Raw genomic sequence first — 10891 nt, 5'->3', positions numbered from 1 at the left:
ATTCTGTGACTTCTCCGACCACTCACACAATCAGCTGTGGGGTGGGAATGTTTGAAAAAACTGTGCCTGTAACTGCACATGTGCAGACTGTGCTCTTGTCATTTCAGACAAGGCACCTGTCACGCCTTTTGTCCCCAGCTGTCAGCGCGGCACGGACAGAGCAGGTGCAGGCGTTGCACGGGGTGGCATGGGCTCCATGCCGCTGTGTGGGGGACTCGGGCATCTGCGGAGTTTGGCTTCCACAGGGGCCCTGGGACCCACTCCCTTCTGCTCCCCGGGGCCGAGTGTCATAATAGCATCCGGGAGATGTGGCTCGTAGGTCGCTGCGGCTCGTAGGTCGCTGCATTGTCGCTTGGGGCCGAGGGTGTGAAGCACGGACTTCCTCCAGGAAAATGTGAGGAGTGCCTGCCATCCCGGTGATGCGCGTCTGAGCTCCGCTCCCGCAGCCCCCCGCCCCCCACTCCCCCCCATCCTAACTGCACCTGGGAAAACTGCATCCCTGTTTGATCCCTACACGGAAAACTTTGGTTCTGGCGACGAATGTTTCCTGTGTTGTCTCATGACTGCTGAGCCTGGTATTACATGTAAACCAGAAGCGGGTAAAAGAAAAGCTTCACACAGTGTGTCATAACAATGTGCCTTCAAAGGGGCAGCTAGGAGCGTGGTGGGCCCGGGGAGGGCTGCTCCCGCCCTCCCTTGCACTTCCTTGTGGCTCACGCTGTGCTTTGCAGGGCAGGTGCAGAGACCGACAGGTGAGCTTGCGCTGCTGTCCAGACCAAGGAGGGGGCCTGCACCTGCGTGCGGCCTGGGCTGCCGTGTCCCTGGGTGCCCGGGTGCACCCCCAAATGTTCCCTGAGATGGTCACACACACGGGAGGAGCCTGGGAGGGAACCTTCGAATCCTCTCCAGGCCGTTTGTAACACTTAGCACAGTGGTGACTGCAAATAGATCTTAGGTTACATTATTTGGAAATTAACATCAAGGAAAGGATCTTCGCATTTTCAATACAGATGTAACTTTCTTTTCTTCATATTTTCATTTTGTGAAATTTTCATTTTGTGGTTGAATCACAAAATGATTGCATGCTGGCTATATACGTGTGTCTATGTACCTTACATGTATCTATGTGATGCATGTAGACACATGTAGATGCATGTAGAAGTATGATCAGAAATATGGTCCATGTTTAAATAAAAAAAATTAAAAATGCGTTGCAGTGGAGGATATGTTGCCACTCATCCTCCACAAGTGCGCTTCAGCTTGAACACGCTTATCCCATCGTTCTTGCCACTTCCTACAACAACAACAAAACCCTCCCTTAGCACACTGTTTGGAAATGAAGGCAAAGTTAATGAGGACCAAGGGGCCACGCGGGCTGCAGAGGGACGCATCCTGCGCCTGCCCACTGTGGAGGCCTTCGAGCTTGGCCTTCGGGGTGACCCCAGCTTGGCCTCGCCACGGGGTGAAAGCTGTAGAGCAGTTTTCCTTGCCACTGACAGCAACTGCAAGATCAAAAATAACTGTTAAAATATGCTCCAGAATCTAGTATATTATGCTCGAAAGCTTGAAGACATATTTTAATAATCTGAGAAAAATACATTATTAAGAGAAATTGTGCTTTTCTAAGGGAATAGAACATCAGTGAGCAGTTTGCGTGTTCACTGTTGCGGTGGGCCCTGGTAGACCAGTAGCTCTCAGGGCTGTTCTGGTGGTGCAGGCAGGCTTGTTGGAGACACACAGGAGCCAGCTCGTGGAAGAGCTCGGCATGGCGCGGAAGCTGGGAGTCGGCTGGATTCCTCGCACTTTCCTAAAGCTACTTTGTCATTTGGAAATAATCAAAGTCTGCAGAGCCCCGTCACCCAATCAGCTGCCTGGCTGGAGCATCCCCACCAGCTGGCAAGACACTTCCGCAGCCCTGAACACTCAGACTCAACAGGACATGAAGAAAAGTTAAAAGGGTAGAGCTCAGGGAAAGGAAGAGGACGAGACATGTGGATGATGCATTTGGATACAAGAGGGTGGCAGGGGGAGTGCTCCCCGAAGATCAGCTGTGCTCAACGACAGCTGTGGACCCAGGATTTCCTAGCGCCTCCAAGCTGGCCAGCCTTTGCAGCCAGACGCAGGGGGCAGCATGTGGCGCACAGCAGCCCGCCTGGCACCCACACGGATGCGCAGAGCTCCGACAGCCACCATGTCGCCTCCTGCCCTTGCCCTGGGTGGACGCTGTTCATGTGGCGGGAAGTGAGTTGCTGGCCCTGTCCAGGTGTCTTCCCGGACAAAGGTGGGGACAGTTAGTTTTTTGGGGGGCAGCGTGGTTGCTGGGCTTTCGCCTACAGCACTTAGTTGCTCTAAGGAAAGCCCTCACCAGAAATCCTGATTTGTACCAAAAGGAGGATTTCACCGCAGGAGTCCTTTCTGCTGGTCTCCACCCAGGCTTTTCGAGAGCTTTGTCTGTATGACTTGCACGTGCTGCGAGGACTGCTGGGTGACCGTCTGGCACCTGTGTGCTGCGGTGTCCGTCTCCTACACCTGCGTCGTTCCTGCCCAAGCTCCCCTGGTACTGCCCTCCAGCGCTGCCCCGGCCTCCCGGGCACATGCAGGCTGCTCGGTCATTTAGAGAGCGGCCTGTGCTTCTGGTGGGGCTCCAGCCCGGGGCCTCCTGCTCCCCCAGCCAGGCGGGCGCCCCTGAGCAGCAGTAGGGAGGGCCTCGCTCTGGCCTGTCCCTCACTCCGGCACTCAGCGCTTCCTTTCTTTTTCAGCAAATCTTCCCTGGCATACACGCACACACACATGCACACACACGCAGCAGATGCAGCAGACATGGACACAAGAGACCTAGACACACACAGCAGACACGGACACAGGCACACAAATACAGACACAGACATGTGGACACAAGCACAGAGACACAAACAGGCACACAGACAGATACAGACACACATGGTCACACATGCAGACACATGATCATAGATATACAGACACACGGACGCAAACATATGGAGACATGGGCACAGACATACGTGGTTATAGCAGACACACATGGTCCCCTGTGGTCACAGACACACACACATGGACACAGAGGTGCAGACGCGGTCACTGCGGACACACACGCACAAGCACACATGGACATAGACACAGGCACATGGACACACTCAGAGACAAGGACACAGACAGACACAGAGACACAGACAGCAGACACGTGGTCACAGACACGCAGACTCATAGACACACGCACAGGCGCGCGCCGTCCCGTGCCACTGTGCGTGCTCCCTGTCTTTCCTCCCCCCTCCCCTGCCTCCCAGAAGCTCCCTGCCCAGGAGAGCACTGCGCTCAGCGGGTGCTGCATGGGTGTCCCTGGTGGCACCCTGGTCCCTGCCCTCACGGCAGAGACAGTGGGTGCAGGTCTCCGTGCTCAGCTGCTGCCCCGGCCCAGCTGCCAGGTTGCTGCGCCCGCCTGCACAGCACACCTGGGGACCCGGCCTCGGTCTGCCAGGCTCTCTGTCCCCTTCTCTGAGCTGAGAGGCAGCTGCGCCTAGAGGTCGGCTCACCAGCAGTGGCAGGAGGTCAGCGGTAGCCACTCAGCCTCTACTTTGTGTGACGCTTGCGAGTCTCACAGAGAACATCTGAACTTGCGTTTCACTTTTATCACTGTGACAGCTGGCGTGAGCCTCTCGTCCTTCCCTTTGCACAGTGCCCAGCACGCATGGACTAGTGTAGTCGGCAACCAAGAGCCTGCAGATGGGTGCGATCTGTGTGGGGAGCAGTCACAAAGGCACACGTGCCAGAGTCTTAAGTGCCGTAAGCTGAAACCTGACAATTAGGACTCGCACTGTGCCCACACGCGGTGGGATTGTAAGGCAGCTTTGGCAGAAGCAGGCCCAGTGTGTTGTTTTGTTACCGGGCTATGGTTTTCCAGTCTGCCCACATGTCCTCTATGAATGGCTCTTAGAATTTGGACAAGCTCTGCTCAGCAGAACAAGAGCCCCGTGTTCCTGCAGAGCAGTACACGTGTGACTGCTTGCTCCAGCAGCTGCAGGTGGAAGGGATGCTGCGCTGCTCTGCCTGGGCTCCTGCAGGAGCCTCGGGCCGGGCCACACGGCCAGATGCACTGGGCTCCCTGGGGCTCACAGGCCCCAAGAACTCACAGCTCTGGAGACCAGACTGGTCCCAGATCCTGGCTCCGCACTGTACCTTTCTCTCCTCTGGCTTTGGTTTTCTGTTGATTTTTTGAAGTTGTGCCTTCTCCACAAAGCACAAGTCAGGACCGAGGACAAGGCTGGGACATGTTTATTATGAAGGGCTGTCCCCTCACTCTGTGTCCAGGTCAGATAGGCATTGAACACCAGCAGTGGCTCAAGTTAGGGACCTGCGCGCCTTGCTGTAGGACCTCTGTGAAAGCACAGGAGGCAGAGCTAGAAGCAGGCTGGGCAGAAGGGAGCTGCCCCATGTGCCTCAGATGCTGGCAAGGCCTGGGCATCCAGAGAGAAGGGCCAGAGCACACCCTGGGCCCTCAGAGGTCGTCTCAAACCGCATTTGTAGTCGCCTTTGGTGGATTCGAATGGCTTTGTGTATGCTGACCTTTGGCAGTGCCTGTGTAGAGCACAGCCAGGGTCATCTGGTGACCCTACACTGCCCCAGGCTGTGCCTGGTCCCATAGCACAGAGTAGATCTGCCCAGGCACCAGGCGGGGACACACAGTGTAAGGCCCCACAGCATGCGGCTGTGCTGCTCAGAGAAGCCACTAAATGTCAAAAATTTGTGGAATTGAATTGGTGAGTTTGAGATCCTAGACCTTGCGCTTTCCTTACCAGCGACAGCCTCTCCTCCCAAGGCTGGCCCTGCTGCCTGCTCCTGCCCCCTTTCCTTTTGGCTGGTATTATTTGCCCGGGCTGGGAGAAGGGCTACTGCTCGGAATGTGGGGCCATGTGGGCAGCCTCGCCCTCGTGGAGCCCCAGGGTGTCTTGCTGCGCAGGAAACCTGGCTCGTGGGGAACTGGGGTGGTTTCCACGAGACCCCAGCTCCAGGGTGAACCTGGCCTGCACAGGGCTGGGGTTTTCTTTACTGAATTCTCCCAACTGCCTTAGACTCCATGGAAAAGTTGACTCACACAATAAAAGCAGACACAATTGTGGCCTCCTAGAAAACTGGTAATAGCAAGCATATGACAAGAAGGCCCCGGTTTGCTTGTGGAAGCCTACACCTCAGGTTCCTTGGCGATGGCCAGGTACATGCAGCGATTCCCAGATCTTTCAGAAGGAAGCTTTCTGCAGGGGACACCTCAGAGTCTGCTCTGTCTGCCCTCTGCTGAAGACCCAGCGGCAAGTTCAGAGCAGCGGCGGTACTGCAGCCCAGTGCGGCCTCGGCGGCCCTGGCCCAGCCTGGCCTGGGGAAGTGCGCTGTCTGATGTACCCTACAGCCCCGCTCTTGCTCTCCTTGGGAAGAGGAAGTTGCAGCTGTCTCTGAACACCAGGGCATCAACGTGGGAGAGGCGAGGCCTCCGGGCTGGGAGCCTCGCGCCCTCCTATGGGCTGCGCCAGCTGGGAAGGCACCGCCCTGCCCCAGGGAGCGGTCTGGGGTCCCCGCCCTTGCTGGCCTCACACTGTGCACGTTCTGCTCAGTACCCCCTGCAGCTCCCTCTGACTCCACGTCCTTCGGAGCTCCGAAGGTTCGGGGCCTGGCTCACCTGCCCTTTCTGTCCTGGGGGCCAGGAAACACCTCCCCTAGCTTTCTGCTGGGTAAAGGAAACTTCAGCTCCGGGGAGTGGTGCGTCTGCGCAGTGTCACCGCATGCAGTGAATGGCTCTGTGCCGGAGCTCTGCTCTCGCGCTGATCCTGCAGAGCCCAGCCGCACGCCTTTCACAAATCACAAATTTAATAAGTGTTTGGTTTCTTTTTAAGAAATTGCTCTCCCAGGTTCCTGCTCCTCCTGTTCACACATCCCGGGGCGGGGAGTGCGGAGAGGCACGTGGGGGGCAGAGGGCAGAGCGTGGGTACGCCGCGCTGGGCAGAGCGCCCAGCCCGGGCTGCTGCGGCCCGCCTGACGCGGATTCTTCCCTCAGCCTGCTGGATTTCCCGGCTGCTTTCTCAGCCTGCTGCGCTGTCGCTCTGGGGACCAGAACGGAGCCGCCCATCCTGCGGAGGACGCTTGGCGGCAGTCGTCTCTGCCCAGGGACTCGTACACAGATATTTGTTTTATTATGGCCGGTTCTAAAAATTTATGGCCTGTGAAAAGTTTATTTTCAGTGTAACTGAGGTCAGAAATGGACACTTAATCTGAAATGTGCCTGTCACTGATTTGCAGCCTGAAAGCACCGTGTAAACTGTGAAGGGAAGCCCGGGGGTGACGCGGCTCCCGCTCGCGGCCTGGGCGAGCACGGAGAGAGGCAGCTCCCCATGCCACAGACCCCATCCTTAGTCCCGGGGCTCTTCTCCCACCTCGCCCCCTCTTCTTCCTTCTCCTCTTCATCGTCTTCTTGTAATTCTTGTTTTTTGTTTCTTTTAGTAAAAGACTCACAAATTAACCACACTTTAGGCTTTGAGGTCTTCTACAAAACTTAAGCCAGTGACTCCGTTCTTCGTGGCGCCCAGGGCCCACGCGCGCCGCCCCGGGCAGGAGGCCCTCTGGTCGCGGGTGCAGCGGGCACGCGGAGGCGGGCTGGGCTCCGGGTCTAGCGCAGGTCTTGGCGCCTGCTTAAGCAGCCTGCGGCGAGCCTCGCGCGCCCCCTGTCAGTCCGCCGCGCTCCGGCCTCACCGTGACTCCCAGAGCGCCTGCTCCTGCGTAACTCTGGCTGCTGCAACTCACAATCCGGGTGGCGGTTTTGCGGGCAGAAGCCGGAAGGGCAGCGCGTGGTGTGGGCAGAAGTTCCCTGCTGGGGCGCCCTGCGCAGAGCGCGGCGTGAGTCTCCAGTCCTCGTTCTGCGTGTGGCGCGGCTTGCGGCTCTCAAGGCCCGGAAGCCTCTGAGCGCAATTCCGAGCTTCCTTCTCTGCTTATCTTGTGCAGGGTTACTGCAGCCGCAGCAGCATGGGACTGCACTCAGGGATGCAGCTGCGCCGTCTGCGCTGTGTGGCCCGCACACGTGTGTCCTTCCTTCCGTGGGCAAGGGAAGCCCACTCAGGGCTCAGGTTCGTGGTCTGCATCCACACCCCAGCCTTCCTCGTGGCCAAACAGTGCTCAGGGCATCTGCCCCGTGTCCCCAACTTCGGGGCCCTCGTCCCCGAGTCAGGAAGCCAGGAGTGCAGGCGGGGGCCACGATCCACAGTGGCTCTCAGCTCAGTTGTTCTTTCCAGACCACGGGGACACAGCCTGACCTGTAAGCAAGGTGGCCTGACCAGCCTCCTGCGGGTCACGTGGCTGGGACCTCGCATGTGGACACAGCGCACCGGTGGCTGCACTCACACGCACGTCTCCTCCCGAGACGGGGGCTGCGCTGCCGCAGTATGCTCTCTGCACTCCGTGGCCAGCACTCACGTGGCGCCCTGGGCGTGGAGAAGGCTTTCCTAGAGCTAATTCCTGTCGCCTCCGCTGCGCAGCACGTCGTCAAGCGGCTGGCTGCGTCGCCGTGCAGACAGCCTAATGCAGATGCAAGTCGGAGTCATAAATGTCACTTCTGGAACAGAGCGGCTGCGGAGAGATTTCATAAGTCACGAATATGTTTTATTATCTCTTTTGAAATGAGTCAGTGTCTGAACAATTGAATAAGCAGACGAAATGCGGTGCCTCGGAGGCCAGGAAGAACAAAGGCATTTTCTGAGACTGCAGCCCAGGTTCCAGCCCCAGCTTCCCAAACAACAAGCAGGCACTTGTTGCATGCTCTGTGCCTCAGTTTCCCTGTGTAGAGAGAGAGTGCCAGAGGGGTGAAGGGGATTCTGCCAATTGCCACGCCCTGGCTCAGTGCTTGCCACTGGGAGGGACCTTAAGTAAAAAGTGGCGCGCGCGTGGCTGTGTGCAGTGAGGCCACAGGGAGCTGCGCAGCACGATGAGTTTACTGCAGTGTCTGCACCTCGTCGGTGCGGCATGCTTGCCTTGTGTGGGGCTGCGCGGCTTCCTGTCCTCACAGACAGGGCTTGGCCAGAGGAGGCGCGCGTCTGCACAGACACGCACCACTGGGCAGCCACGTGCTTGCACAAACTCCGAGCATGGGCTTCCTGCATGTGTTTCAAGGGTCCCGCATCCATAAAGCTCTGTAGGTGGACGGAAGGGCCTGCAGTTAATAATCTTCTGCAGCTGGGGTCTTCCCGACAGCGTGAGATGGTGTGGCGTGCTGGAGCCGGCTCATAAGCTTCAGGAATTTCATGATCCAGTTATTAAGCATTATTAAAAGCAAAGGCAGGCAGTTTCTAGCACCCATCGCTGATGATTATCTTTCACTTTGCTGGTGACTCTGCTGCTGGGCTATTTGTGGGCAGTGTCCGTGTGTGCACTGTGATGACCTGCGCTTGTATCCATCTCTGCCCAGTTCTGGTTACCCCACAGTAGGGCAGGGGCTGGCACGCAGGCCCCTCCACATTCCCCTCCTGCGGGACTGCACAGCACTGACTGTTGTAGGCGGTCAGTGATCCCATCAGAGACGGGAAAGAAAGGGGGAAGGGCATTCTTTGAGCCTCAGTGGCTGCAGTACCTGAGTTGCCTTTTGCGCAAGGCCTGGTTGTGATCCTCCCACAGGTGGGCAGAGCTTGATGCGGCTCCAGCTGCGGCTTCCGCTGACGAAACTGATCAGTGGCTTAGTAAGCTCCCCAAGATGAAGCACCAGTCCGTAAGAGGCTGAACCCATGGCCTGCATTGTATGGAAATGCATTTGAGTCCTGGTGCTTGTGTGTCAAGTGCTTGCCATTTTGTCTGGTGCAGTGGAAAGCTGGATGCATTAGGATTTGTCCGTTGGTGCTGCTGGGGTCAGCCCCAAGGCCTGGTGCATGCTAGGCAGGCAGTGTGCACCAAGCGATACCCCGAGCTCTGAAGTGTGAGTGCAGGCTGTAAAGAGGACAGCACTAAATGCTGGAGAAAGGTCTTCGCAAGTCAGGTAACAGGGTGTTCGTTCCTCTATCCCTTTACTTTTGTAACTTGGATGTGGAGAGTAAGAGGCGCCTAGCTCTGGCTGTTTGAAGGCTGTGCCTGGGGAGGAATAGGTGTGAGGTCTGGAGCCAGGAGAGCCAGGACGGGAGCAAGGGAGGTGGGAGAAGGCCTCTCGCAAAGCAGCCCCCGTGGAAGCCTGTGGTGCGTGCCTGGCGGTGCGTGGTCTGGGGCGTGGGGCGCTGCAGGACAGGCGTGCGTGGGCTCAGCAGTCAGATAGCCACCGTGGGTGGCTCTCTAGGACGCGCGGCAAGACCCAGCTGGGCACACGTCCACAGAAGCAGCGCTGAACACGGGGACCAGGGTGCCCAGGAGTCTCTGGGGAAGCCCCCAGCTATGGCCACGCAAGCGTTCCCAGGGTGCGCGGTGGTGCTGATTCCAGTCCAGGCCCACGTACCTCAAGGCAGAACGGAAGCTGCTTCCCCTCGCCAGGCTGTGGGTCGCACGCGGCTCAGTTCCTCGGCTTTCCCGGAGGTCACCTCCTTTCTCGGCTGCAGTGCCCTAACCCTGCCTCCTCCCTTCCCAGCCTCAGCTTGCTGCTTGGGCCTTCGAGCACCACAAGACGGAGCCACGCTTGCCAAAGCCCACGTGGCTCCACTGTTTCCATTGAGGACAGAGTCTGTGCAGCGGGATGGGAACTAAAACTGTGACTTCGGTGGAAGAGGTCGCAAGCCAGAGGTGGCTTTGTGAAGCAGGGAACACGGTCTACAGTCACAGAGGCCGTCCATGGGTGGACGCGAGTCTCCCTGTCTGAGAGCGCGAGCACTTCTGGGCTGTGTTTTGCTTTTCCTTTGAAATCAAAGTAATAACCCTACACTATTCAGAAATGAATTCCAGAGGTAGATTTTCATCCAACTCATCTGACGCTTTACATAAATTTCAGGCTGATGAATTCAGTGTTGCTGTGCCAGGCATCTGAAACATCTTCCTTTTGCAAAAGGCAACCCAGGGAGTGTGTGTTTGTGCTGTAGTTAATGCGATGTAAGGCGGTGTGGTGTAGCTGCTGCAAACATTGTGGAGCAAGCAAGAAAGCCTTTAGCTCAGTCTTGCCAAGAGCAGGAACAAAATGAGCAGAAGCGCACCACGGTGAGAGCGAGCAACGTGAAGATGGGCGTCACGCAGGGAGAGCCGCCGCGCGGTGGCGTTAGCATTTCCTCGGCTGGGTGTCACTCGCGGAACGATCGCTGCTAGCTTCATGCCTGCGCGCGGCTTACAGGAGAGGCTGGCTGAGCGAGCACGTGTCGGCAGGTGGCGTCTTATGTGCTGGGGAGCACTGTTGATGGCACAGGTATTAGGCGCAGACACCCTAACTATACCACCTTGGTCTGTTTACACAGGAGTGTGAGATGCCTCGGTTAGTTATGGAGTGTTCGCGGCTGGTGCCAACACCAGGAAGGCCAGCCATTGCGACTACATCACGGGATCGAGGCTGACAAGGTGTCACGCTGTGCACTTAGTCCCTGTTGTCTAGCACAGCACCTGAGCATCTAACAGAGACTTGGTGTGCGTGTGTGTGTGTGTGTGTGTGTGTGTGTGTGTGTGTGTGCAGGCTGAGTAGCCCTTACTCACTTGCAGGCTGAGTAGCCCTTATTCAGAATCCTTGGAAGCCCTTCAGGCTTTCAGATTGTTCTGCATTCTGGAGTGTTTTCATCTGCTGTCATGATTGTATCTACCGTTCCCTCAAAGCCTCAGGCACTCAGGGGGCTTTCTGGAGCTGGCAGATCTCGGGCATGTGACTGTGGACGAAGGGCGCGATGACTCAATCCATCCTCTGATTGGTTTAGTGTAGTGTGGGGAGTGGAAAGGCTGGGTGGCACCATCCCAC

Source organism: Octodon degus, unplaced genomic scaffold, assembly GCF_000260255.1.
Source record: "Octodon degus isolate 3935 unplaced genomic scaffold, OctDeg1.0 scaffold00052, whole genome shotgun sequence".
Classification (NCBI taxonomy): Eukaryota; Metazoa; Chordata; class Mammalia; order Rodentia; family Octodontidae; genus Octodon; species Octodon degus.
The sequence above is the reverse complement of the archived record's forward strand: the minus strand, read 5'-3'. Positions refer to the sequence as shown.